This window comes from Anser cygnoides, chromosome 2 (genome assembly GCF_040182565.1).
Source record: "Anser cygnoides isolate HZ-2024a breed goose chromosome 2, Taihu_goose_T2T_genome, whole genome shotgun sequence".
NCBI lineage: Eukaryota > Metazoa > Chordata > Aves > Anseriformes > Anatidae > Anser > Anser cygnoides.
Window position 1 is genome coordinate 127,091,922 of NC_089874.1, and position 23,364 is coordinate 127,115,285.

Genomic DNA, 23,364 nt, shown 5'->3' on the forward strand with positions numbered 1-23,364 from the left:
TCTTTACTGAATTCTGCTTAAGCTAACTGTCTGCATTCCCTCTGCCATCAGCAGTGAGGCAGAAGCAGCTCCATGGGCAGTTCAGTTCACTTTAGGGAAATTGGATAAATCTCTCTTTAGAGGTGCCGTGCTATCTCTGTTCCCTGCAGATGAATCTAGATGACCGATCAGATGAGGTAACTATCTAATACCTGTCTCTAAGGTTGCATGAGATATGCCCCAGCCTTTGTTTTTAGAGATATGTTGTGCAAGAGATACTAATTGAAGACTTCATCCCACGATCCTGCATGGCCAAATTCTGCACCTCAGCCCTGACAGCTCCTTGGATCCTGTCTACATCTTCTCAGGGCGTATAAACTGAAAGTTCTGTTTTGCTTATGTTGAGTGAACTGTTGAAGGAATGTTGTGAGTGCTCTGATACATCAAGGTCCATGAAAAAACAGCAGGAAGGGGCAATTTCCTCATTTTTATCTGGTAATGTAGTTGGAGCAACACTCGGTCAGCAGGACAGAGACCTGGGCTGAGTGATCTGCTCTTGGCTCCACATACCACTTCTTCAGAGCTCTCCCTGAAGGCTGAAGGAAACCTCAGACAGAGGGAATACATGAGGGCATCTACTTAGACGTGTTGAACACACATGTGAGAGAAAAGAAATCAGCACTTCACTTTCTGCATCAGTGATTATTCGTTTCATCAAATGGCTGCCTGACATAAACCACAAATATTAATTGGCACAGAGAGTTGTGGTACAAAAGTTCTTTGGGACATTTAGCTTTTGATTCCTATTTCTCATAACAGTATTATGTCGTGCAAAATAAAGGGGGTAAATATTTATGAAATAATTTTTTATTACTTAACATGAAAATTCACAGTCACACTGCTGGAAGAATTGAAAATAACATTGGTAATGATAGAAATCAGGTCTATGGCTCTGGCTCGTGCCAGCTGTAGTTCATATACCCCAAGTAACTATGGATCCCAGCAAAAAATTAGTAAAAAATACATAATTCATTGTCTCTTTACACATCAATTTATCCAAAGGCTATTCAAAGCCCTCAAGCAGGCTGGGTGGCCCTGCCTGAGCAGGTTGGTGAAGATGGCCCCCAGAGGTCCCTTCCAGCCCCAACCAGTCTGCCACTCGCTGCATATTGCATTTGCTCGGCTTGGTGGAGCACTGGTTGCTTTGTGACAGTATGGTTATCTAAGCGCTTCAAGGCTTCCTCTTGAGCTGTGATCAAGAGGACTCAGGCACCAAAGTTTGGAGGATGTTGAAAAGCACAGCAGGAGAGAGACCCTTGTAAAAAGAAAACAGATTACTTAGGCACATGGCGCATTCTGCTTTGCCCTGGGGAAAACTACTAGAAAAGGTCACTGATTCAATTTATTTTTGACCCACTTTAAACTTGTGTATAAAGGACATGATTTGGTGAGCTCATTTACACTGACTGAACAGCACAGTTAATATGCCTAGGGTGCTAATCATTTCAATTAACAAAAACTAATAATTTTGACTGAAAAATGTAAGCAGACTCATATTCTTCCTCACAGCCAAGCGCACGGGGTCTCTATTAATTTCTGTCAATCCATAAAGCACAATTAGGATTGTCTCCTCTCTTTGAGGCCAAATTCAGTATTTGGCTGCAACCTGCCTTCTTACAAAGTCTCACCTGTCACTCAGTGGGAAATCTACTTTCCTGGTGGTTGTTTCAGGACATAATTCGTCCTTCCAACAAAGAACATCCTTTTTTTCTTTGTTACCTGGCCTTCCTTTCCACAACAGCTATAACAACAACAACAGCCAAACCTTGCATAATTAAAACTGTAGCTCCATTTCAAGGTGTTTTAAAGAAAGTCTGAAGGAATCTGTTAAGAGCAATGCATGTAGCAATGTGAGTATGAAATTGTATGCAGACTCTCCCTTAAACAATGAGGAACAGTGACAAACAAATTGTGGTTTGAAAATGCACTGTGCATCAGAACCAAATTTAAAACAAGCATTCAGAGGGTAAAATGAGATTTTTCGGGAAAATTAAAAATATAATCAATGCCACAGAGTTAAAAATGGCTTTAATAGTAGAAGTCTATTTAAAATGTTTGCAGACTCACTTTTCTTTAGCTCCCTCTAGCTTGGTAGCTGGACCAAAATATTACTAAGTTTAGACACATGAAAATGCAGTCTAAATATAGGATATAGAACAACACTTTATGAAAACAAAAATCCAATATTTTCAGCTGTGAGTGTCTTTGGTAAGAGGTTCATTTGTAGTTGACAGGATGCAGATCTTACTCATTTCAGTGGGAGCTGTGGGACTAGGCATTTCTAAGCTCAAGGACACTTTTGTCGTGCTGTGTCAATGTACATGAAGGAGTTTTGAATCTGCTTTTCATTCTCCCAAATCATTTATTTTCAGCTTCTTTATTCTCTCTGTTTCCCTATCTAAACCTTTTTTTTTTTTTCTTTTTCCTCTTTTTTCTCTCGATCTAACAAGGAAAGAAAAACATCGCTTTATTGAATCCCACACATCTCCAGGCTGGAGACTGGCTGTTCTTGCTACACTATCACTTTGACGAGACCTGGAGGAATAATATTCCCCTCTAGCAATAGTAGGAAATACCATGAGATGTTGTTCAGTGAAGTATTGACTTTTGTCATTTCTCTCTCATCTCATCTTTCAGTAACATATGGAATGTAAATTCACAACAAAACGGGAGGGAACAAGCACTACAGACACAGACTCCTTCAAAAACTGGGAATGTTATCGTGCTGCTCTGTCATCACAAGGCTCCCAGAAGGCCAAGGGCTAGCTCGGCTATTACCAGGCAGAGTCCACCTTCATCTGTGAAGATATTCCCCTTCTCCAGCTCCATCCATTATGCACGTCCTGCAGAATTTAAATGTCATTATTGGGGAGACTCTGGTTAATCCTGTCTAATAAGGAGAAGACATTTCAGTATATACAGAAAGCACAAAACTATGATAAAGTTAATTGGGGAACATTTTGCCATCATGACCAAAGTCAATCTCATGTGTAGAAAGTAACGGTAATCACAGAATAAGCATCAGACAACAATGTTCTTTCTGGCTCAAATCCAGAAAGCTCATTTCAAAGTTGGAGCAGTTACTCATTTCCATTTAATCTGTAACCTTTCTTTGATGAAAGTTGACCCCTTGGAAGCAGAACAAGAGGTATCCTCCTTTAAGAAAACAACACGTGACTACTCTTCCCTTCTATCTATGACTAACCCCAATTAGAAGTTAGTCTGTTTTTAAATATCCAGGCATCAACTGACGCATTTTTGAAGGAAGATAAATCTGGATGAGGAAGAATCACAAAGATCATTCACAGGAGGCAAATACACTCATCTGTGAGAAATGGGAGGTGAAAGCTCTACAAGGATGGAGCACTCTCAAACTATCTGAAACACTTGATGGATCTTTTCCCACCCCCTGTGATTAATAGTATGCATAAGCTATTCAGTCTCCAAGCATTTTGCTTGAGGAAGCTTTGATTTGAAAAATGAGACAAGTGCTTCCAAAGCTGTCATTGATAGGAAATTAGGTGATAAAAGAGAGCACATTCAAACAGCTCTTAAATATTCATAATTAGAGCTGTCAAACCGCTATACTATCCCCTCTCTCTTCTTGCACTTACCCAAACGTTCTGTCAGGAGTAATGAAAACAGCAAAACCAGGGGGATGTGACAGTGCTAAAGTACATCAGAAGTAATCACAGGAGGACAAACAGGTTTTTTTTTGGTCCAGACCGCAGCACAGATATAATCATCAAGTCAGGTGTACCTAATAGTTCATTTGCTATGTTGTGAGGTTTTGAGCTGCTTTACTTTTGGTGAGTGGTACTCTTGTACTACTACGTCCCACTCCCCCATTCCTTCAGTGTGTTAACAGAGCATTTCACTTATAAACTTTTGATTTTTTCCTCCAAATACATTCCAGGATGGTTTTTCTCATGGATCTGAAAAAAAAAAAAAAAAAGAAAAAAAAAAAGAGAGAGAGAAAACTATAATAAGAAACAAAAATAGCTAATTTATTTGAATATTATGGAATAATATTTAATTATGTGTTTTTTGTAAAGCACCATGCTGACAAAGTGGTTCTCACACCAGCATATACCAAATGTGAAAGTAAGTACACTCAAAAGATGAGCAATTCAAACTGATGTGAACTTCATTAGCTTGTGTTTTAGCACTCTTTTCATTTAGAAGAACTCCAACTCAGCTCTGTTTCTTTGGTCAGTTCTGTAAGCAGTGCAGTAAGAAACCCCTGAACTTTTTAAGCTGGGCTGGGCAAAAATAATCGAGTCACAAGCTATATTGATTATACGGAAATTAATTTTGCAAAATGAAAAAATATATATTTTACTGGGAATTTTGCATCCACCTCTATCAATTACAGCCTACCTTGCAGTCCTGATCCGTGTATAATAAAAGATCTGGCAGACTGAAAGAAAGTGGCCCCTGCTGGGGAAGTAAGTTTCTGGATCTTTATCCCTGAACATGTGCACTCAGGTCATCTGTCAAAAACTAGGCAGACAGAAAGGATTTTTTAATGAAAGAAAGTGCATACTGAATGCATATTCTCTATTCATCTATATCTGCAAACAAGTTAATTAAATGTGCATGTAGTTTTTTTATACTGCATAAGAAAATTATTATTTAAGCAGGCAAGTATAATAACATTTTCCCTTGTTTTTGTGCTAGTCCACTTCTGCAAAGGTTTTGTGCTCAGTGCACCATCAGAGGAGGGCAGGAACCACAGTCCTTTCCCTTCTGACTGAACTGACTGAACCGGATTGCATCCTCCTTCACAATTGTAGGGAAAAAACAAGCATTATGACTTGCAAAATAGTAAAGGGTTCAAAGGGAGTAGAGACTGGACTTTAAAGCATGTTAGGAAGGATCACTGTGATAGTCTTTCTGGAAGAAGCAAGACACTATTCCTCATTTCCTTGTGCAAGTGGTGGGTGGATACTGAACCATTTCTGCTGTCACATTTTGATTTTATGTTATGTGTCTTCATGTTGAGCCTTAATTTGCTGCTTTTTATAGCTCAAGTGTAATGAATACAGTTGAACAAATGTTACTGTGGTCCCCCCCAAAAAAAGCTGCTGTGAATAATCATTTGCATTTTTGAACAGACTCACTGGGATTACACTCCTAGTTCATCTCCAGCAAATAATCCAGTGAATTCTCTAATGAAAAGCAGTGGCAACCATGAGCACAGAGAGATGTGCTTTGAACACGTGGCAGGCTCAGGTCTACCAGAGGCAAGTGAAGGGGCTGTAGCCAAGCCAACCTTAATGTTGGCCCTCTCCCGTAACACAACCTGGCGAAGGCTATGTGAAAAATGCTGTGCTGTGGTTTCCCCTGTCATGCAGGTCGGGATAGTACTGCCCCTGTGGGATGTCATGTACTTGGATAACAGCAAGGAACCTGGCGCTGCCACTTACCTGGCTGCTTCTGCACCTGCTAGCCTGCACCTCTGCAGCACAGCAGCATCAAGGGAGACCACAGGGAGCTTCTTCCTCAAAGGCTACAGGATAAGGAAGCAAAAGATATTTGAGATCTCATTTTTTCCCCATTCCCTTCATTGCTGGATCCTGAGACATGACTTACAAATGTTTTGGGAATCACTCCTGAATTTTGCCATCATGATCAAAAGTAGCGTAGCCTGGTGTAAAACCAATACATAAAGCGTAGCTACATAAGGGCTTTCCAGCACTGGAAGCCCCTTGCTTGAATGTTGTACTGAAATATTTACAGTATCTTTACCTTTGACCATGCAGAATAACAAGAGAATATTGACAGCAGTACAGAAATATAGCAGTGAGTAAATAGACTGAAATCCTGAAGCACTGAAGCCAAAAGGAAGTTCCAGAGGGGGAGCTGCACTGGATCATTATGTACTATTTCTTCACAGACATTTTAAAGACGTGTATATTGCGTTTATACCATACCTCAGAGCATAGCGCTGCTGTACCTGAAAGCTTGCAGTTTCAAAGAAAAAAAAAAAAAGGCAGAAATCTCCACCTCACCTCTTCCCCTGAGGAGAAAAAACTCTTTCCTTTTTAATGTAATTTTCTGCTGGTACCATTCCCTGAGCTGACTCACTCCAAGGTCAGACAACTGCCAGCAGCACGCAGGAACAGGCAGGAGTCCGTGGCCAGGGAGGCAGGGGCAGAAAACAGCCCCACCACCCACCCTCTTTTGGCAGGACCCAGCCCCTAGAGCAGTTAGCTGTATCGCCGTGAGAGGCTCCGGGTAAGACAGAGGATGGTTCTGAGCACAGGGTCCACTGGATAACAGCAGCTCCAGTGTTGGGCACAACAGCTTCTCCAGGTGACGGGTCAGACCACCACTGGCTGCATCCAGTACCTGAGGTCAAGGTCTCAGTAAAGGTCTCAGTAAAGATTTTCAAGGAGTTTCTTAAGTAGTTTGCTTGCCAAACTTGTTTATGTAGAACCATCATCATCTCGAAGCAACAAAGCGTAGATGACAAACAGACTGAGTAAAAATATAAGCACGAGAACACAAGAAACAATACATGAGAGTGGAGGAGAAAAAATAGCTTCTTCAGAGTAGTTAAGAAGAAGGAAACAAGAAGAAAAAAAGATTCTGGATATGCAATATATATAAAAATACATTAAGTTGTTTCTACCTGTCGAGGTCCTACACAGGAAAGATAGGATCATCTCACCTGTCTGTGACACCTACATAATGAGGGCTATATTTGAGTTGCTCAGGTTGTCAGTGAGCTTACTGAAAAGAAGCACTTGTAGGGCAAGCTTTATCTTGTCTCCAAGAAGTCATCCAGAACATCTCAGCATTCCTCATTTCTCTCCACGGGCTCTAACAGGAGCCTAAACCACCATCTCTTTGCAGATTCCTACAGTGTAGATACCTAAAACTAGTTGATTTAATGCTACAGTAACGTCCCCCACACTCCTACATGGCCTCTTCTATCCTGACGTTCTCTGGGACTCTTGAGCTACATTTCACACTTCTCAGAGAGAGGTGCCCATCACAAAAGCTGTCATAGAACCAAGACAGAGATCTGCTGAATGCTTGGGAAAGCAGGACTTGACACACCACGACACACGTAAGGGGTAGGCATAGATGCCTTACAGCATCACTGAAATACACTGTATTTCTAGACACGAAGCCAGTGCCTGGCCAAGTAGCAACCAGTGTATTCATCCTACTGTGAAGACTTTGGTAAATCTTGTAGAAATAGCAACGATGTCCACTTCAGATTTGTCAAATAAAATTGTTTGTCCTTCACAGGTTAGGTTCTGCTCTTCTATAAACCTGCTGAAGTCAGTGAGAGTCATAACAGGAACAGGACGCGAGTCCTAGTAGAATGACAATAGCAGGCACGTTCAGCAGCATCCTAATTCAGTTCACTAAACTGGGCACTTTCCCACTTTAGTTAAATAATTATAGTGAAAGAGATGCTTATAGAATGAAAAGTTTGGAACAAAGTTCAGTTTAAACAAAACTGAATGAAATAAAAAGGTACATTTTCAGTTGGCAGAAAGAAATAGGCTATATTTGGATTTTGGTCAGAAATTCAAGGACTGTTTTTATCGCCTCTAAATGTGGCAGCAGAATTCTGAGGTTCTTGGTACTGGAAGTGATTCTGGAGGCACATCCTCTTTGGAAGAAGATTAGGGTAATTTTCTACACATTTATGTTTATTAATAGAGGGGGGAAGAAAGATTTAGCTGTCTCCAAATTGATGAAACCTTGCAAAGGCCTCAATGCTGGGAAAAGCTTTAGTCCAGAGCTTGTACTTGCTGCTCTATCAGACGTTTTTTACCAAAGTATTACTGCATTCAGCCATTCACCTCTTTATCCCAAGAAAAGCTGACAAGTTTTCAGGAGCTCCTGATTCATTTGAGAGCTTACGCTTTGACCTGTTTTCAGGGAGGTATTCAAGTAAAATCCTCTACTCAGAGTTGGTGAGGCCGAACCTGGAGGACTGTGTCCAGTTCTGGGCTCCCCGCTACAGGAGAGACCTGGACATACTGGAAAGAGTCCAATGAAGACCTACGAGGATGATGAAGGTATTGGAGCATCTCTCCTGTGTGCGGAGTGCTGGGACTCTTCAGCTGGGAGAAGAGAAAGCTCAGGAGGGATCTTATCAATGTATATAGATACCTGAAGGGAGAACGTAAAGAAGATGAAGCCAAGCCAATTTCAGTGGTGCCCAGTGACAGGACAAGAGGCAATGGGCACAAACTGGAACACAGGAGGTTCTGTCTGACCATCGGGAACCACTTCTTACTGTGCAAGTGACTAACCACTAGCACACGTTGCTCAGAGAATTTATGGAGTCTCCCTCCTTGGAGATCTTCAAAAGCCGCCTGGACATGGTCCTGGACAAACTGCTCTGGGTGGCCCTGCTTGAGCAGGGGGGTAGGACCAGACGGTCTCCTGAGGTCCCTTCCAACTCAGCCATTCTGTAAAATGACTTTTGGTTCAATTCAAACTGATGCCATAAACCATGTCAGTCCCAGTTTACATCCATGGTGGCCTTCAAAAGGATGCTAAGCAGAATCTTCAGATTCTTAATCAACAATGTCATGTCTCAGCTTTTTTCTTGTTTGTTTGTTTGTTTGTTTGTTTGTTTTTGAGGGGGGGGTAGAAAGAAGGGGTCTGACTAGTTGCTGGCTTTCAGTATTTTTAATGGATTTGGGCCAACAGCCAAGTGACCTTGAGCTCATGCTCTGCCAGCTGCTTTGCAATGCTATTTTGCCTGCTTCTCAGGTCCCCTGCCTTTCTCACCTGCAGAGCCATGGGTGTCATTTTGTCCCAATGGGACAATTTTCCTTTCCACCCCTCCTCTCTCCAGAAGAGAGCTGTCTTCAGAAGGACAAGACCATATTTCTTAAACTCTTTGACTACCGTGCAATAACTGCAGGCTTTACCAGCATAACAGACAGAAGAGTCAAACCCACAGCTGCACCCACTCAAACTGAGCAGAGCCCCCTGTAAAAGCTGCAAAGCATCTTCCTGCTATTAAGAAACAGGTGATGCAGCCACTGTATGACCCACAGAGTAACACAGGTGAGGATGTGCAGTGAAGACTACTGACTTACTAATGGGGAGCTCTGCAGTGACATAGCTCTTTTAACACTTTTGTGCAATCTTGTGCCCTCCGCAACACCTCTGACCTCCACAGTTTCAGCAGAAGGCACTTGCCAGGTCCTGAGAAGCATTGAAAAAGGGAATACTACCATGATCCAGAGGTGTGACTGCAGTTGTTATAGGCACACCTGAGTCACCTTCAGCTGCCCAGCATTGGTGCTGACAGCAAGGATTTCTGCACAGACTGTGCAGATCTCCCCAGGACCCTGGGCGAGTGCTTGGCTGCTGATGTCCACAGCGTCACTGCTCCCCTGTTGTCTGTACCCAAGCCAGGAAAGTTCAGGTGAGCTTAGGATGGAAAGGCAAGCCACAGTCCACCCCTTGAATTGCATGGCAGCGTAGGTGTAAACTGAAATGCTGAGTACATCGGACCTCTTAAGCACCTTGGAAATATAAGTGGATTTCTTGGCACGGTGGATGGAAGGGTCATAAACAGACTACGCATCTGTTCTGAAAGCCTCTTGTGTAGCTACACATGCCCCAATCTCCCTGTGAAATGGCATCAGGTTAACTACATACATTCAGAGGCTTTTAAATCTTGTGATCTCACTGGAAGAGGAAAGCTGAAAGCAGTGCACTTATTTATAATGAAGGCATTTACAGAAGCAAGACTCTTGTACCTGTTTACTGTGTGGTACTTGGAAGAGAGGATTCTGTGAGCATGTGCATTAGATAATTGTGAAAAAAAAATGTATCTGCATTATCTGTATTAAATATCTCACTAATGTGAAAGAAAGACTAAAGGTCACCTGTCAAATGTAGTTGTGAGGCAGGAAAAAATCTCTCGTGTTGGATATCTTGAAACCTTTAGGCTCATGATATTTTTGTTGAACAGAGAAAATGTGATCAATGAATCATTAGGAGTCCTGTGCCTGATAATGGAGGTCAAGAGTGCCTTTTGATGATGAGTTTAAGATGCTTTTATTAACCTGTCTCAAGATGGCTGATTGCTTTCTAATGTGATGAGACCCTCTCCAGCACTTGAATTCTAAAATATTTAGAGATCTTCACTGGAAAATGTTTCTCAATAACACTTCACAATAAATGAATTATTGTGTAAATGAAACTCAAGGTAGGTTTTACTAAAATCAAAAGCATTTTAGTATTCTGTAAAGAATACTTGTGTTTTACAAAGCACTTGCTATAATAAGGATAACTAAAAGGAAGACATCCTGAAATTAATGACTTTGAAACTAGACGGACCTCATTTTCTTTTCACACTAACCTTCTGTGTATGTAAATACATTAATTTCTAATTCTAACTGCTTTCAATTAAATTATGGCTGATTATAACAGCGCATACATGAGAAGAAATGAATTCATCTATGCTCAGGTCCTAAGGAGCAAAGTTGCTTTCAGCCTTGATGCTTTCTGATACAAAATCTATTTTGCATCTCATTGGCTATATAGGTTATATTCACATTCACCTCACAATTCTGTTGCACAGTTAGAGGAGTGCGAAGTGATGTCTGATTAAATAGAATCAGGCCTTCACAAAGAACTTTCACTCCTGCTTTATGATCCTGATTCCTATTTCATGTACACCAAAGTAAATCACAAGTAAATCCATTTAAATCCACCGTTGTATACAAATGGGAGAACACGATAAGGAAGACCTTAATGAGAGATGAACAGCAGTGCTCTGTATTTAAATGGCCTCATGCTTTGTAAAGTTAGAATATATAGGATTTTGCTCATGCACTCTTTTTTATCCTGTGACAGCTTAGGCCTTCTTCCTGAAAGACAGCTCCAATATCAGCTCTAAATTTACGACAAAGGAGCAGAGCAGTTTTCCAGTAGGCCCTGCCAACCAGAAGCACTCAGGATAGATCAGTTTCGTGTACAGTGCTTTCACCTGGCTACATGTTAGAAGGCAGATTATTAAATCACTAATGAGGCTGGTAGCAGTTCGCATTCACGTGACTTGGCTTTGTTATGCGGCGATGTGACAGAATGCTCAATTGTCTCATCCGCCATCTGGTTCGGTGTCAGGATGCGCTTTTTTCCAAGTGACATTCTGTTGTCAATTGCAACATTCTTGACATTTCTAAATGTCTTTGTTGAGAAGTTTGTGGTCTACTTCATGTTTCCACAAGAAAGTGTTGTTGATCACCCCCAGCACTATAGGACTTGCTGTCTGTGGCAGCGGGAGGGATCGCACACCCTGTCATTTCTACACGGCACCCTAGAAAACCCTGAAGCTTTGCAATCATTCCTCCCATTTTCCTGCCAGTTTCACTTCTGAGTGAAGGATTCAGATGGCTTCACTTGCTCTATTTTCTATTTCTATTTCACTCCTCACTTGCTCTGCGCGTTCAATATTCTTCCGACACTATGTACAAGTATGGCATCAAAACAACGAATGTTGGTCATGAGGCCTTAGTCATCTCATGTAGGTCAGGACTGCAAAGAGTTACTATGTTATTGAGGTGCTTGGCTTAAAATGCTCCATTTAATTTAATATGGACTGGTTGTGCATTGTCACATATTACACTGTGTATCACACTGTATTATGTAAGGGGGAACCCCTCATTAAGCAGCAGTTGTGCAGAAAATGAGTTTTACTGATTCATGAGCTGAATATGAACCAGTAGTGTATGATGTTGCATTAAAAATAACATTAAAAAAAAAAAAAAAAGCCAGAGGGAAGCTACAGTCATATATGAAAACTTTCATGGGACAGCAACAAGAATAAAAAGTTTGGAGAACCACTAACAGACAAGGGTAGTTTAGAGACACAGTTATCATCTGTACAATTTCTAGAAGTCCTTCCCATTTGCCGTGCTGTGAGTGATTTTTGACTTTTGACTCAACCCTTCCAGCCCACAAGCACCAAGATGTTCTCTTAGGGAAACTTTTAAAGATGCCAGGGAAATGGAGGGAAAGCTGGGAAAAGCTACCTTGCTCAGGACTCTGGGCATCCATGCGGTACGTAATGCAAGTTACAGGGATGTTAATAATTGTCTGAGTATCTGCAATATTTTTTCCTCCTACACACCCTTTTCAACAGCTTAGCTTAACTGTACCCACCAAGGGTACCTAGCTGTGTCTTGCAGGTACTCAGACAATTATTCACATTCTTGAACCTAGCTAATCATACCCTAACTGTACCCTCAGAAACAAAAACAGAGCAATGCTTTGGCTCAATGCTGTAAAGCTGTGCCCCTCTAATTAGTCCCACTATTCATCTGTGCACCAAAGCAGGTTCAGATTTCTGGCACAGCTGAAATAACCCAAGGCAATGCCAAGCCCTACCTGTCAAGGATCAGCCTGTAGACCTGCAACGTAGCAAGGGGAAAATTTTGTTAGCAGAAGCTTTCAAGGATCAGGCCCTGCATGGTTTTCATAATACAGTTAAATAACTTCTCTTAGACACACACAAAAAAAAAAAGTAGTTTATACTGTGCAGAAAAAGGTCACAACAGCACTTACATTTCAACAAGAGGTAATTAACAAATTATTTGGCCTTTCATTTGTCAGTTCTTATAAAGTGATCTACATGGCCAGCAGTTACACAAGTACACTGCTGTACTCATGCTAGCAGATAAGAATTTCATTAGGAAACCCTAAAAGTTGCATGGAGGGGTTAGTAATACAGAAATTATTTGCAAACTTCCAGATTTCTTCTTTAAGCTTCACACAGAGAATGAATACACAAAGTTTCATCGTGGGGCATTTGCCATAGGATACCCGTGCTTAAACAAAATATACTTTCAAAAGTCAAGTGTCCTATTGGAGCTATTCTCCTTTTTTTTTTTTTATTGCAGGTGAGAATGGAGGGCCTTCAGATTTTCTGCTCAGTGAGACACACTATTGGAGGATTTTGCATTCAACATGTGCAGTTTAAACACATACCTCGCTTCAAACCCTGAAATAAGTAGGACTGCTCATGTGCCTGAATACCTTCCTGAAACAGACTGGAAACCAGAGGAATTTTTTCAGCTAGATAAGTTACAAAGGAAGCTGACAGAAGAAGCAAGGTAGCAGCCGACATATTTTTAATTTGTCTAACAGCTCTCACTTAGCATTGGCTCTCATTTTCTTGGCAAGTCCCACATATATGTATGTACATATATATATATATCGATATATATATATGACGTTACAAAAACATGGATTTCAAAGAGAAAGGGCTTAAAGACCAGTTCACAAGATTCGTGCTTAATGCATGCTTATTTTTATCTGCCTGGGTTTAAACTTCAATATCCAAAGAAAGGAAAACACAGGTGGTTAGTTTTCAGAACAGAAGTGCCTAGCTCAATTGGGTAGGAGGATGGGTTTACAAGTGTATTTTATTTCTCTATATATGTATTTTTATAATAGTGTAATAGTGTACTTTATGTGGAAAATGCAAATTCAAATGTAAAGGTATAAAAGCAAGATTTTTTTTCTAGAGAACAACAATCAATATCGCAGTCAAAGTGTATTTTTCCTTTATGTAAAACAAACACCTGCCACCATGAAGGCTGCTGCTGAATCCATTGAGATGATAAACACAAATCTTTTTACTTCCGATCCTTAGCTAGACTTTTTAGCAAATAGTAAGTTTGATAGTATCCATCTACTTTTATTTTTGTTCAAATTCTTTGACTCTAGATTTATTTACAAGTCACAAGCTTAGTGTCAGATGTTTTCATCATAATAACCCTTAGCCTGATCAAGAGCACATCCCAAGACCCATGAATATTCTCAGTCCAGTCCTAAGTCATCTACAGTTGTGTTTTTTTTTCTCTACTTCTTTCCCTAATCAGTGAAGACATAATGAGAATATACTTTATCTAGAGCTGTTTTGCACAGCTTGAGTAAATTGGAGTGAAGGAAAAGCTGCAATCATTCAAACAATTCATTTAAAGAGATGTTGATCTCCTCCTTCTTCCCTACTGATCCTCTAAAACTCATTTATGAGGTATTTTTCCACTGAGCTTCCCCCTTCTTTCCTCTACTCTCACAACTGTAGATGCCTGTGTTTTCACTGATGCAGGATACAAAGCCCAGGAAAGGCCTTTCTGAGTGAGTGAAAGGCAATTGTGTTCCAGTACGTAACGCTGCCCACACTAAATGTACAGCTGAGAGTTTCCATGATCCTCTAATTGACTGGTAACATCAATAAGGGTTGAGTCATAAGCTTAATTCACAACTCTGCTATTTCTCAAACTTACCGTCAACTGTTTCTCAAACTTACCATCGACTGTTTCCCAAACTCACCACCGACTGTTTCTCAGCCTTGCCACACCATCCGTACTTGTCACGCCATTTATATCAGAGCATTAGAGGAAAGCTAAGCCTGGCTTACTCACACAATTTAGTAGGTACTTTTTCCAGGTACCCAGAAGCAGACATGCACTACAAACGCCAGGTCTGACACACCTCTGCACAGCAGGCAGCTGTTCTGTCTGCAAACTAGTCCAGAGACATACTGCAGACTGGAGCAAGGCTGCCCCATGAGTCAGGTGAATTTTAGCTCAGTGCTTCACAGAAAGAATCAGAAATACAACGGGACATGACTGGGGTAAGGCAGAGACTATGGAGAATAGCCTCAAAAACCAGGAACAGATAAATAAACACAGTAGAATTAACAGTCTTGGAGATGAAGCTGAGATGTCTGCATTAATGTTGTAAATAAGGAGGAATTAGTGAAGGGAACGAAAGGGATGGCAGGAAAAGAAAGCTGTGGCTGATGGATTACGAGGAGCATCTTGGAGGTACTCAGAATGGGTCTGTAGGGAATGTGGCAAGTTTTCAGAAGCCCAGAGAGGAGGCAGGTGCAGGATCAGCTTCAAGAGAAAAGGAAGGTGTCCTTTGTCAGAATTTGAGGTATGTGGACAGGTAGAGAATGTGAATGCCTGGCTCTGTAAATCACAGAATCACAGAATCGTCTAGGTTGGAAGAGACCTCTAAGATCATCTAGTCCAACCCCTGTCCTAACACTAACAAGTCCTACACTAAACCATATCACTAAGGGCTACATCTAAACGTCTTTTAAAGACCTCCAGGGATGGCAACTCCACCACCTCCCTGGGCAGTCCATTCCAATGCCTAACAACCCTTTCAGTAAAGAAGTTCTTCCTAACATCCAACCTAAAACTCCCCTGGCGCAACTTTCGCCCATTCCCCCTCGTCCTGTCACCAGGGATGTGGGAGAATAGACCAACCCCCACCTCTCTACAGCCTCCTTTAAGGTACCTGTAGAGAGTGATAAGGTCACCCCTGAGCCTCCTCTTCTCCAGGCTGAACAAGCCCAGCTCCCTCAGCCGCTCCTCGTAAGACTTGTTCTCCAGACCCCTCACCAGCTTCGTTGCCCTTCTCTGGACTCTCTCAAGCACCTCCATGTCCTTCTTGTAGCGAGGGGCTTCTTGTAGCCCCTTCCCCCCAGCAGAAGGCTTTTCTGACCTTGCCATGCAAGTTATGACCTCTCCGTTCAAGAACTACATACTGTCTGTGATCACGGTTGGCATCTGTGTACTCTTCCTGATCGGCCTGATGTGTGGACGCATCACCAAGCGGGTGACAAGAGAGCTCAAGGACAGGTAGCGCCTGGATTGCCTGCTGAAGAAATGCCTGCCCAGTGCCCAGTTCTGTACAGCCCTCCTCTGTATAGTCTACCCACCCCCTCTTGTGAGAGGAGAATTAAAAAAAAAAAAAAATACTGCAGGGAAAGGAGTGACAAGGAGCAGCACCACAGCCCGGCAAACACTTCTGTTTCTATTCAAAGCCTATGACGATAAGATTGGAACTTTTCTTGCACTGGAAGTACGAGGCAGTCCCACAAGCAAAGACGGAACATGAGTTTTATGAGATATCTCCAGGTTTGAAACCAGGAGTTAACAACACTGTAGATTAAGCTATTCATGCATCCTTGGCCAAAAAAGCAAAACTTTTCTGTTGTCCCTTTCATTTACTATATGAAAATATTTAACAATTTTCATTTTATCACCTGACTACTGCTACATACACAGTTGTCCTACCCTTCCCTGAATATTTCCTCAGTAACTGAGGATAATTACAGGCTGACCAATTCCTACAGTGCCTGTATAAAGGTATTGGAAACTGAGATCCTATTCCATTTTACAGCTTTGCTGCTGTATGTGTAGTACAGCAGCTGATGAACAGAAGGATGCTGCATAAAATTAAAAAATAAGGACGCACTGTATAGAATAGCTGATTTGATTATGCACAAGGGAGACACTGAACAGCTCAGAAACTCACTCATCCCCTCCAAGGACCCAGGAGCTCTGACTGCAAATTTAGGACAAGGAATTTCCTTCCCCAGATCTGAGGGATCTGATTCAGCAGCAGCAGCAGCAGGGAGGTTACCTTGGGATGGCCAATGTCGTTCCTGCTCCCAGCTATCCCCCCCACCTCTCCGAGGTGCTCCCAAACCCTCTGCGGGAATGACTGAGCAACCCATGTAGCAACTGATCTTGTTTATAGTATGTTATATTAAGGTAATCCCAAACTGCTGCCAGCTTACCTTAATGCACCAGGCTGTGAGCTCGGGTTGCTGCAGGAGCAGTTATGGGAGATCTCAGCGACTACCTGAGCAGTTATGCCACCTTTACAGGAGTGACATCTTCAAAAAGAGGTTAGGTAGGCTGCTGTAGGCATGGACCACAACTGCTCCTCCGAGGGAAGCCATCCCCACTTGTGAGTCAAGCTGTGGCTAATGCCCCCATGGACAAAGCCTGTTTGGGAGGCTGCTCTTCCCTCTCAAATGCCTAGCTGCTCCCACTCCAGAAGCTACTTAAATCAGCTATGCTGATTCAGCTACCTTCTGACCATGGTCTAAAACCAGACTCTGTTAACCTCTAGGACTTCATTTTCAGTGCAAGAACAGTTTCAGACAAATCTATTGCCACTGGGTAGTGACGTAGAGTAACAGCCTTAGGTTGTATGACATTTAAAATGAAAAATATTTGTTTAACAGAAATTGTCCTAATTTACTCTGAGCCACAACATATATCCTAGATACAAGCTCATACAAGCTTAAAGATGATTCTGGTCTTACATGAGTCACCTGTGGTTACATGTGGTTGAAAACCTCCCTAATATCTTAGATTGAGCCTATAAAGTGCCATTTTCCTGTATGTAAAAAGATCTAAACCAAGACTTCTTTCCCCTTTCATTGATAATTGTCAACTGAAAATGTATTAGCAAGACCTTGACGTGACTGCAACCAAAGTAATTGAAACATCAGATTTGAAGCACAGCACTTAGGATCTTACTTGGACACCTACAGCACACATCATCAAAGTACCTTGTAGGAGGCACAGTTGCACACGCAAATGCTTTTTCTGCTTTGTGGCAGGACGTGCGTGCATATTCCCCATTCCTGATCACACATCTTCAGTGTGTATTTCATCACGCTGGTGTCAACAGGAGCTTTGGGAACAACACAGTCTGAAAACAAACAGAAAACAAAACTCCATCCTGACTGATCAGCCTCACTGATGGATGGAAATGTGGAGGACAAGGTTATAAGCTGTGCATGGGAAGCCTTTTCCTTGCTGAGGACCAAGTAGTGCCAAGGCTGTGCAGACATCTTTGAGACGCAGCATTTCAGCACACATCTCCACATCATCCTGCAAGGATTGGGATCCAGGTGTTTGTGCTGTGTGAAATGGCTGTGTTGTGTGTATGAAATGATGCTGGGATTTACATCTAGCCCCAAGGCGAACATTCCCTGATAAGTCACTGAAGAATTGTGATCCTAAGTACATTGCATTGTTTTGCTTTGAGATCAGATCTCGGCCTTTTTCCTTTGGCAAAAGTCAACATTCAAATCTCTTTTGCCCACATGAATGCTGGTATCTTCATAGGCTTAATAACATGCATGCAGTATTTGTACATACACATAAAAGGCTGAGACTTCCTATTGAAAATGTGGCCCAATAAGTCTCTCCTTAGGCCACTGTCAGAAAATAAGGCTTTTGTGGGTACACCTTTTGTATCTCAGATGAAGACTGTCACATATTCCATATCACTCCCAACACTGGGGACATTTCTAACCACGAACCCCGCCCAAGAACAAAAGAACCTTTTTTCTTTGCTGCTTGCAAGTATAGACTTAATCCAGGGCAGATCTCTGTGCATGACAGGTTTCTTGTAAAAGAAGGAAATCTGTTCAGTGTTTAAAAAAAACAAACTTGCAGAAGCAATCTTATGCCAAAGAGTAGGCATACTCTAGAAAGGTGATAAGAAGGAGTGACCCTGGAAGAAGAAGACGTTACTACATTGCCATTCTTTTCATCACTGTCTGATAAAGGTCCCACTCTGTGTTTTGAATTCTCCTAAAAAAACATCTAACAAAAGCAAGCCACACCATTGCTGGGATTTCTCATATTAAGACCATGCTACAAGGAAAGTTTTTCAGAAAATCAGGTCACTGTCAAGCTCATAAAAAAGTAAAACACATTGCAATCAGATTTTAGCCCAATTCCCTAATGCATAGCAAGATAGGCATCGTGCACTTGGGAAGGCCTCAAATTAGCTTAGCTTGTGTTTTGTTTACCCAAAGTCAGGTCAATGAAACCACACAGTCGCAGCCAGTCAACTGATCAAAACAGATTATGGTCTACCAGTCGCTTTCCACAAAGGCCTATAGGCATCCAAATCTGCATGCTATCGCACCAGCTATCTATGTTCTGGCTTCTGAACCAAAAATTTGACTCTGCGGGGTATCCACTTGTAACTGCATTTCCAATTACTTGGTTTTAGGTTTTAGAACTATAGCTACAGCCTCCTGAGTGTCACGTCCATGGTTTCCCACAAATCCAGCCTTCTGCTAATACTACGTTACATTTTCAGACAGGGAGACTTCCTGCTCGCTTACAAACAGGCCAGAAAAGCTTTTAATCGTGTGAGCACAGGTAATACCTTCAACATCAACAAAACGATCCACATGCTTAGAATTTAGCACGTCCCTTAATGCATTTCTAGCTTAAGGCCTTACATCAGTGAAACCACAAGAAGGAACTACGCTTTATTTGTAATGGGTAACATAACTCTTTCTTAAATACCAAAAACTTTAACCATAAGGCTTTTTTTTTTATTTTTTTTCAGGCCTTTGCAATTTGCTTATTCCTGACAGACAACTTTTTCCACATTATATGGACTAGGGAATAGAAAAGTGTCTTTATTTAGCCAAGTTGTTTTCATTTCTATGCTTTATTACTTGGACTGCAAAAGCACTTACATATCCCAGGAAATAATATACATTTTGAAAGACATCAGGATTTTAAAAATAATAATTGGGAAGCAGAATTAGGTCTACGAACTGTTGATCTTAATTTAGCTTCGGTGAGCTAACTTCCCTCTTACAGGAAGAAATCCTGCAATTTACATTTCACTTTAAAGTGTACTGAACAAAATCAGTGGAAAGAAGTGATTTGGAGATATCGTGGGTAATTTAAGGGCACTTTCTACTATTTGCCAAAATTACCAGCACTTTGAGTTTTCCTGATAAAAGTGTTCTTCATAATGATCCTCGCAGCAGGTTAAAGAATTGGTTGAATCATCTTGCAACTACATCTACTGCCATCCAGAGGTAATTGGCAAAAGTTTGAAGAGTAAATCTAAGCTAATTGTATCGCTAACAGTAAGACCTGAATGCTGTATATTGGAGCAGTTCTGATGAAACACAAACATAAAGTTGTAGCCCAGCTGAACAGCAACTACAAAAATAAAAGCTAGGCAGGATAGTTCCTTATTCTTTTTCAACAGGAAAAAAAATAGTATAATATGGATGTTGTTCATTTGGTGCATTGCATATATCCTTCATTATGGTTTCTATTAATGTTTCAGACAAGTGCTTCTGCAAATTGCACTCTGCCACCTCATGTTGTTCGTATAAACCACTATTATGGTAAAAAACACCAAACAAACACAGCAACAAAGCAAAACTGCAGCTTTTCTCACCACAAAGAAAGTCTGCACTTTATCACAGCATCCAACTTCTATCTGATCATCTCACTGTACAGAAAGTAAGCAATCACTGAGGAATTAAGCATGCACACAGACACATGCACACACACTATGAGTTACTTATTTCTATCACTCATACTGAAGAGACAGAGAACCTCATGAAAGAAGAGGGAGGGTAAGACTGAAATTGGTCAAGCATCTATGGATTGCGAAGGCCTGCAGTTAAGGGCAATTGATTTCAAGTACTTTGAGTGAGTGCTGAGCACTCACAAATCCAGACACATTTGGAGAAATGTGATATATGCGATTCTAAAACTCGGTACCCAAAAGAGGAGAATCTAAAAATTCATCCTTAAAAAAATTGCTGTAAAAGCCTGTTATGAAAGCTGGAGCAAGCATAAGATAAAATAATAAGATATTTATTTCCTAAATGTAATTTCCATAATTCAACATTGATATCATTCTTTTGTCTTTTCAAAACCCCAAAATTTCAGCAGTACACACGTCTATTCACTTCTTGGAAGCTGTGTGCCTGCTTGTAATTCTCAGCTATAAACTGAGCGTTATAAGGTCAAAGTGGGGCTCTGATGTGATGCTCAGTGAGCATCTAAGAAACCACTTCCACAATGGGATAGTTTCCCAAAATATCCATGACTCCATTTAAAAATCCTGTTGGGTTTACAAATCCATTCAAACATTCTTCAAACTACCACTGTACCAACCACACCGTGAAATCGCAAGCTCAGAGATGTCCTGTCCATCACCCTGTACAGCAGCACGTGGGTGCCATCACTGTGTACAGCTGTAATAATTTTGTAGTCAGACCTCAGTAACACAACATCGCGCTGAGGAAACTTGAAGCACAGTAGAGTGAAGCTCATTACTCAGTTATGTCTGTTTTTCAGTGCTTACAGGACCAAAAAAAAATGGTGTTGTCAGTAAACTAAGCATATATTTCTTTCTTCTACACAACAGAAGGAGGTCTATACAAAGACTATGAAATTTCTGCTCAAGATAAATTAAAACTGACATTGCCAAGGACTAGAGCAAAACCATCAAAGACTTCAGCTTGAAGGTTTTCACCCATGTTCTTTAAAAGTCTGATTCTTTAAAAAGATGCAATAATTTTTTCAGGCTTATTCTCTAAACAGGGATTTAAATGATTTGTTTGTGTTTTTTGAAACGCTTTAAGAATGTGTTGTAACATCTACTTGTGATTAGTTTCAAAGACTTACCTAGTCTGCTGAAAGTGTGATTTTCAGGATTTTCATAAAGAGCAAATAAACAAACAAACAATTTAAAGCATTTACAGATTTCCTCTGTTGATTATAATTGCTACTGTTCAATCATGTACATAGAGGCTAAATGATTCATTGCTTTCAGCAATGAAACACGCAAGGAAGATCAGCAAAAGGAGAAAAAAGGCCATTATATAAAATCACATTTGAACTCAGTCTGAGATCCCGTGTAGAGCTGCCTACCAATAACCATAAGGGCGCCCTGGTTAGGTTATGACTGCAAAGCAACACTGAAGCCATGTAGCAAATCAATAGTTCTGTTTACTGCTTTGTAAGCACTCACATAGCAAGTTACAATTTCTGGAATACATAAGAAGGCTGGAATTCAGTTCTAAACAGCAGTTGCCAGGAAGCGAATTTTTACCTTCTGAGCTTCTGATTTTTTCTTCCTTAACAGGTGCAGGCTGTCAGGTAAAACAGACCAATGCGGAGTATGTGCTCCTTCTGCTGTTATAGTGATACACAGTAATCACAAACTCTCAAGGCATGTCTGGAAGTGTAATAAATACTAACGGTTAAATCCTTCTATAACTAGTCATTTACCTGAAGGCTTTTGGGTTCTGTGCAAATACAAACTGAAGAACTCAAAGAGCTAACTGCTTAAGAATAACACTCAGGATAGTGCAGGGATCAGTGTAAAGATATTGACCAGACTTCCAAAACGATGGACCTTATGCTTCTCAAAAGTATAAATATACGCCTAAATCCAATCTCATAGTGCATGTACATCTCTTCGAAGACCTGTCTTTAAAGTTGTGGGGTTTTTTTTTGTATTTCCACGTGAAAGCATGAGCCGTCCAGGAAAGAACGAAATAGTTTCCAGTGCGATGCCATCTTGTGGTAAATGGGGAAACGGTCTATGCCATCGGATCTGCCTTGAAACGCATAGAGAACCTGCTGTTCCATGGTATATGAATCATACTCGTAACTGTTGACTCAGGGAAAAAAAAAAAGTAAGACTTTATCATAGTTATAAAGATGTTCATCTCCGTTTACAAGCCAAGCAATTTATTTTCATCCCAAAAACACTACTGTGCCAGAACTGTTTCCATCACTCTGGACATAATGTAAAGGTAGAGATGTGATTTAACTTAGCAGAAAATTGTCTCTCATATAAAAACTCCCACCACTTTCCCTGGCTGCAGTTCAATGCTACCATGAGCTTGTTTTCAGGGCACCCGGGATCAGCTCGAAATGTCATGGCCGCAGAAGCCAAATCACCGTATAGCTATAAAAGGATTCCTCCATGGCTCATTTGTTTAAAAATAGTATGGAGGTATCTTTGACCCAGCTGACCTTTGGGTGTATGCAGTATCATCCGATCACCTCACTTATCATGATGCCTGAGGAGACATCTGCCAGGTGATACTGCTGTCCTAACGCTGTCCTCTCCTCCCTCCTCTAACACGGAGACTTGCCCACAGGGCACGTGTCGGTCTGAGCAGAACTGGTAGAGGTCTTGAATTTTGGTACAGCTGCTAGCACTTACAGACACGGCTCTGCAGAGGCAACTTTCAGCTATAAACAACATGCTATGATGTGTATATATGTGTTTATGACGCTTAAACCAATAGGAACAATGTGTTATGATATGTATATTCGTGTTCATGAGGCTTAAACCTGCTTGCTGTTGGAATGCGAGCACACCACGTGCAGTGGCAGGGAGGGCTGTGAGGCCCCCTTTGCTCGCCCTGGCACCATGCACATGGCAGTGGCCATGGCCCTACGTGCTGCAGACAGCAGGCGAGCACGCTTTTGGCTTTGCCCCCTCAGCGCCATCCCCTTCCAGCACTGCTGCCTCAGCCCTGCGCATGTTCTACAGGTACCTTAAAGGAAGCTGTAGTGAGGTGGGGGTTGGTCTATTCTCCCACGTGCCTGGTGACAGGACGAGGGGGAATGGGATAAAGTTGCGCCAGGGGGTGGTTTAGGTTGGATATTGGGAGAACTACTTTACGGAAAGGGTTGTTAGGCATTGGAA

At 41.4% G+C, this 23,364-nt stretch overlaps 1 long non-coding RNA gene across 1 annotated transcript; it reads right to left on the reverse strand.

The window, feature by feature from the left end:
• Positions 1-553: 553 nt before the first annotated feature.
• Positions 554-22,149, reverse strand: LOC136790192 (uncharacterized). The gene is made up of 4 exons (XR_010829708.1): positions 21,930-22,149; positions 5,469-5,551; positions 3,654-3,974; positions 554-2,882 (listed from the first exon to the last, which is right to left on the reverse strand). It is a non-coding gene; the product is annotated as an uncharacterized lncRNA (long non-coding RNA).
• Positions 22,150-23,364: the final 1,215 nt, after the last annotated feature.